A 7,267-nucleotide genomic window follows, 5' to 3' on the forward strand; every position below is an offset into this window, starting at 1 on the left:
GTTCCCAGTCATGGTCTTGGGTGTTGTACACACACGTATTTATTAATCTGAATACCTTTTACGTACGATGAGGATTTTGGTCTGCATTGATTAAGGCAGTCATTTCTGGAACCTCACTGCTCATTAGTGTGGAAAAGGAATTGTTGCAAACCTTAATTCTTCCAACTACCTTAGATGTTACCCTAACTGATTGGCTTCCGTGATTGGGTAAATGAGTTCATCCTGTTCACCTCTATCTTGATAAATTTCTCCAATACTGCATCTATTAATCTCCCCTTAAATACTTTTTTCCATTCCTAGTAACATTCTTCTCTATCTCCTCTCTGCCCTCTAGTGTTACTACATCTTTATTATAATGCCACACTTAGCTTTGTAGAAAGCCTTGCAAGATTTTTTTGTAATTTAAGTACCTCCCCAACCTTTCGTTTACTGTCTTGGCTAATAAAGGTACCTCTTGATTCTCCCTGAATGACTTTTACTCTTGTGGATCTCAGTGCATGTACCCCAGTGTCGTGTGTCTACTATTTACTGCAAGCCAAATGCATTTCTTCACACCACTACACAGAAAAGTTGCTGGTGAACGCAGCAGGCCAGGATAGGAAGAGGTACAGTCGACGTTTCGGGCCGCGACCCTTCGACAGGACACACCACTAGTTTGAATTCAATTTGCATCGTTTCTGCCCATTCCACTAGTTCATTGATTTTTTTTCCTCACTGTTCAAGTACACAGCTAATTATGATATTGGCTGAAAACTTTGTATTCAGTGTTTCTACATTAGTGCCTATTGTTCAAACGATTTTATACCACAAGGAGTAAGGGACCAAGCTTTTGTCCATTGATCATTGCCTTTAGCTTCCTGCCCTCCGATTAAATTTTACCCTGGATTTTACTTTTCTAATCAGAAAGTTTGGCAAATGACTTGAAACTCAACTATCACTCGTCAGCGTCTTTGATACATCCTCGAAAAGATGTCAGTCGTTCGTTTTAGAATTGTCAACAACTCGTTCTGCTTCCTCTTGATTAACCTGTCAGGGGTTCCCAACCTGGGGTCCGTGGACCCCTCGTTATTGGTAGGGGACTGTGGCATTAAAAAAAAATGTTGGGAACCCCTGGCCTCGATTCTAGGATCACATTCTTGTCCTAAGCTTTTGAATAAGAGTGCTGCCACTGAGCTGCAGTTGATGATTTTCTGTTAGTCACTTACATGCTGACTCTTCCTACTAAGATGTACTTTTACTATCCGCTTTAAATATTTAGTTGTGTTGCCGTTGAATTTCATCATTGATTTACCCACCAATTTTCTTTACGTTAATTCACTCAGTCTAGCCCTTTCTCTTTTGGAAGCAGCGATCGTACATTAACTTCTTTGCAAGTCCTCCAGCCTCTCAAAGGTTTTGGAAAGAAGACTAAAAATGGTAATTCTTCTCAGCCTGCAATACATTTTCTCTGAGCTGGCATTTATCCTTTTTAAAGATAATAAGCACTTAAATGATACTCCCATATGTACATTCTATCTCCCCAAATATTTCCAATACAAAAGGGTTTGTATTTTTTTAAAACCAAGCATGCATGTTCTGATTTGACATTTGCACTCTGTTCTAGGTTTCTGTTGGTCTGTCTTCTCCTCTCTGTATTTATAAAGCTTTTTTTGATTTTACCTGGGCTTTCTGCCGTATCGAGCGCAAGTTATTAGACCAAGGGAGCAGCCTTTATCTTTGCTGCAGCCTATCTTAAGCACTACTCAATGCAGGGATCCAGGTTTTGGAGTTAGTTTTCCCCCCCCCCCACCCAGTGGTAACATTCGCTCTGTGATTGCCTTTCATGGTAATAGGAACAATGTTAATATTTGCCTTGTATAGCAACCATTTCTAATTAGTTCAGATCTCTGCCAACTCCAAAAACAGTTTTGAAGGATTTATTGAGAAGTGCACTTTGATCTGCCAATTTCATTATTTATGTGTACCAGCTTCATACTACCTTTTATTCTGTTTAATGCTGTTGGCAACTTGATATGCCACGCAGTTATATGGTATAGAAACAGGCCATTGGTCCACAACATCTTTGCCGATCATCATGTCTATCTGTACTAATCTCATTTGCACATTCAGTACCTGTCCAGATGTGTCTGTCACTCTTACTCTTCCAAATGTTCAATGAAAACATTTGTGTGTAAATTGCTGTGACTGTGTTAAGTTTTGGTGTGATACGGAAAACTCAAATGCTGTTAAAGTGAAGGAATACAAATCCATTTTAACCTGTTCTTCTTTTTGCCAGTATTGTAACTTTGTAAATTGAGTTAAGTGTAGAACTTTCGGTTTGGGCAGTTTCATTTGAGACTGCTCACCTTCTTCAAGATTTTATTAAAATAAGGAAAATTGAGTAGACCATAGCACTTCCAATCTTGATGCTATAGATGACAAGTGGTATGTTAAAGGGAAATGTTAACTTGCATCACAAGACCCAAGGAGTTTTTTCATCTAGTGTAATAATTAGGAAAATGGCAAATCCAATTTTATTAATTTCTAATCTGATTCTTTAGTACCCAAATTCGATCATGGAGCAGATTTTATAAAGAAATTAAAATTTGAGGCAGGGAAAGATATAGACAGTGATAAGTTTCACCTAAAGTGCTAATCAGGCATTGCAGAGGTTTCAATGCAAGTAGAAAATAAGGAGTGATGATTTTCTTCTCAATTGCGTCCCGGTTTTTTCCTGAAAACCTACCAAAAGCTATGACTTGTGCTTGGATAGATTTCTGAAGTGCCAGCATTAGTCGTCTTATTTTTGGATGCTGCTTTTAACTATTTGATGATATTATTGCATTAATCTGGCACTCATAGAAAATGAGTAATATTGGGATTGTCCTTTCGAAGTGCTACTTCGGGCAAGATGGGCAAAATGGCTTCCTTCAGTGCTGGATCAATTTTATCTCCTTAGCCAAGGGTTGCTGTCTTAAAGTTTAACTATGTGTAGAAATAATGTTGTAGCAATTGACAATAAGATTTAACATGCACTTCAGTCCAGCGATAAACAGAAGCAAAAATAGTTTTGAATTCGATTCTAGGTAGTTCATGAGCTCTGATCTTTGATTTTTTCCCTTTGAGGTTTGTGTTTTCAAGTTTAAAACTTGGGATGCAAACAGCAAATTACATTAGACCGTGGGATTGTCAAACGTGCGTTTTTTGTCTGTGTCTCTCTGCGTCTGCGACTCTGTACCTCTCTTCCCGTCTCCCTCCCTCCCCCGCGCAGTCTGAAGCTAAACTCAAAAAAAACAAGATGCCCCTTTTAACAGTGAATCTATCAATTGAGCCATTCACACAGCCTGGTTGGGGTTGGGGGAGAAAAACAGAAAATGTGCTGTATCATTCAGGAAAAATAAATGGTTAAATTTAGAACTATGATTTAATGCACATGCTGCAGTCTTCTTGACAGGAAAGAAACCGGGTGTTAATGCAAAGATTAAAAAATGCTAATGGAAGTTTTAAGCAAACCGTGGAGGATTTTCTTTTGCAAGAGACATCCTGCTGATTGAATGGGCAATGTTTAATTGCAGACAGGTGGGATCTTTGTAGGTGATTGATCTACATAACTGGGGTGAGGCGAAGGAGTAAGGAGCAGTGTTTTCGCCCCATCTCCAACTATGACAATCATAGAGCATAGGTTAATGCTAGAGCAGTTAAATGTCATGTCTGGTTAATTAATGAAAATAGGACAAGGCCAACCTCGGTGATTATTACATCCAACTGGAATTGAGTCCATTGTAACAGACGTGCTTGTAGATTATAGCTTTCTAACCTAATTTATCCAATTGAAATGAAGTTCAGTGATCACAAGAATTTCTTTATCCTGCAGCATTGTTCAGAGCTGTAGAATTCATGATCTTACTCGACATTCATTATTCTCCTTCCCAAGTCTGTTCCTTGATTATACGTTCTGCTGTTTTACTTGATACATATTTGTAGATACTGCTGTCTCTTTGAGTGACCCATTTTAATGAATCCAGTTCAGGCTGTGACGTCTCCCAAAAGCCATTTTATGTGTCTATAGAATTGGACACTGATAACACAGCAGGTTTCTGAGTGTATGTTTAAAAATAAATAAAATTCAGCTAATAATAAAACTAACTTTTTAGTGTAAAATGTGATTCTTGTTTTGCAATTGTCTGATCTTGTCTGTCTGCAGCTGTGTCTCTGGAACTTGTAACAGGGTGAATTGCTGCCCTGGTGTGACATGTTCATTATTCATGCAAATCGGGACTCTTGTGTTTAGTTTTCTATAACTCCATTAATTTTGTTTAACTATCTGTGTAATAGTCAGTCTGGGAAGCTCACCAACATTTCTGTTTAAATTCACTCCAAAGATCCTGTTTGTCCAGTGACTTCAGTGATTTCATTAACTGATAAGTAAGCTACATGTTAAAAAGCACATTTTTTTTGTTGTTACAAATCCTCTGGACCATGCAGCACCTTAGCCTGGACAGTTAGAACTAGAGCAGAATTTTGCCACTTGGCCCATTGAGTCTGTTCCACCCATTCCATCATGGCTGATTTATTATCCCTCCTTAAACCCATTCTCCTGCCTTCTCCCCATATCTTTTGGTGCCTAGACTAATCAAGAACCTATCAACCTCTGCTTTAAATATACTCAATGATTTGGCCTCCACAGCAGTCTGTGACAATGAATTCCATAGACTTACCACCCTCTGATGAAAGAAATTCCTTTTCATCTCTGTTCTAAATGGACATCCTTCTATTCTGAGCTGTGCCCTCTGGTCCTAGACTCACCTGGTATTGGAAACATCCTCTCCACATCCACTCTATCTAGGCCTTGATTACAATGAGATCTCACTCCCCCCTCCCCCCCCCCCCCCAATTCTAAACTCCAGTGAATACAGGCCCAGAGCCAACAAATGCTTCTCATAAATTAATCCATTTATTCCTGGAATCATTCTCATGAATCTCTGGACCCCTTCCAATACCAGTGCATCTTTTCTTGAATAAGGGGCTCAAACACTGCTCACAATACCCCTACTGTGGATTGACCAATGTCTTATAAAGACTCAACATTACATCCTTGCTTTTATATTCTAGTCATCTCAAAATGAATGCTAATAATTGCATTTGCAATCCTTGCCTCCTCCTCCTCAACCTGCAAATTGATGTTTAGAGAATCTTGCACAAAGATTCCCAAGTCCCTTTGCACTTATGATTTTTAAGTGTTCTGCCTGTTTATAAAATAGTCTGTGCTTTTGTTCCTTCTACCAAAGTGTATGACCATATACTTCCCTGTACTACATTCCATCTACCACTTCTTTGCCCATTCTCCTAATCTGTCTTAAACCCTTCTGCTGACTCCCTGCTTCCTCAACACTCCCTGCCCCTCTACCTACCTTTGTATCATCTGCAAGCTTGGCCATAAAGCCACCAATTCTGACATCCAAGTCATTAAGATATAATGTGAAAAGAAGTGGTCCCAATACTGGCCCCTGCAGAACACCACTCATTACCAGTGGCCAACCAGAATAGACTCCTTTTATTCCGACTCTGCCTCCTGCTAGCAAATCTTTTATCAAATCTAGTATTTTTCCTGTAATACCTTGAGTTCTCATCTTGTTAAGAAGCCGCATGTGTGGCACCTTGTCAAAGGCCTTCTGAAAATCCAAGTAAACGACATCCACTGACTCTCCTTTGTCTATCTTGCCTATTATTTCCTCAAAGAATTCAAACAGATTTGTCAGGTAAGATTTCCCCTTGAGAAAACCATGCTGATTTTGGCCTAATATATCATACACTTCCAAGTACCCAAAACCTCATCCTCAATAGTAGACAACAACAACTTCCCAACAACTTGCATCAGGCTAACTGGTCTATAATTTCTTCTGCCTCCCTTCATTCTTAAGGAATGGAGTGACATTTGAAATTTTCCAGTCTTCTGGAGTCATTCCAGAATCTAGTGTTTCTTCTAATACCTCCACACTCTCTTCAGTTACTTCTTTCAGAACCTTGAGGTTTAGGCTATCTGGTCCAGGTGACTTTACTTACCTTCAGAAATTACCAAGCACTTTCTCCTTTGTAATAGCAACTACACTCGCCTCTCTCCCCTGCACCCCCCCCCCCAACTCTTTCAAGCTTATGTCATACTGCTAGTGTCTTCCACATTGAAAACTGATGCAAAATACTTAAGTCTGTCTGGTGTTTCTTTGTTTCCCCCCACCCACCTCTTTACTACTACAACATCATTTTCCAATGGTCTGATATCCATTCCTGCCATTCTTTTACTCTTTTTATACATGTGAAAAAACTTTTGGTATCCTCTTTGATATTATAGGCTAGCTTACCTTCATATTTCATCTTTTCTCTTATGGCTTTTTTTAGTTGCATTCTGTTGGTTTTTAAAAGCTTCCCAATTCTCAAACTTCCCACTTTTTTTTTTTTTTTTTTGCTTTTATGCTGTCATTGTTAGCCATGGTTGCCTCATCCTCCCTTTAGAATACAACTACATCTTTGGGATATATCTCTCCCCTGCCTTCTGAATTGCCACTATAAGCTCCAGCCATTGCTGCTCTGCCATCATCCTTGCTAGTGTCCCCTTCCAATCAACTTTGCCCAGCTCCACTCTCAAGCCTCTGTAATTCCTTTTACTCTACTGTAATACTGATACATCTGACCTCCTTCTTAAACTTATGGGTGAATTCTATCATATTATGATCACTGGCTCCTAAGGGTTCCTTTACTTTAAGCTCCCTAATCAAATCTGGTTCATTACACAACACCCAATTCAGAATTGCCTTTCCCCTAGTGGACTTAACCAGAAGCTGCTCTAAAAAGCCATCTTGTAGGCATTCTACAAATACATTCTTGTGATCTAGCATCAATCTGATTTTTCCTATCTACCTGCATGACTACCATAATATCCCCTGTGACCATAGCATTGCCCTTACTACATGCCTTTTTTATCTCGTGGTGTAAAGTAGCCACATCCTAGTTACCCTAGTTACAGTTCAGAGGTCTCTATATAACTCCCATCAGGGTCTTGTGTTCCACATGGATTTTACATCTTCCAATCCTATGTCACCTCTTTCAATGGATTTGGTTTCACTTTTTACCAACAGAGCCACTCTACACCTCTGTCTGTCTGCATGTCCTTTTGACGCAATGTGTACCATTAGATGTTAAGCTCCCAACAATCGTCATTTTTCAGTCATAACTTGGAGTTGCCCATAACATTATACCCTACTATCTCTAACTGTGCTAGAAGATCACCTAC

This window comes from Mobula birostris, chromosome 31 (assembly GCF_030028105.1).
Source record: "Mobula birostris isolate sMobBir1 chromosome 31, sMobBir1.hap1, whole genome shotgun sequence".
Lineage (NCBI taxonomy): Eukaryota > Metazoa > Chordata > Chondrichthyes > Myliobatiformes > Myliobatidae > Mobula > Mobula birostris.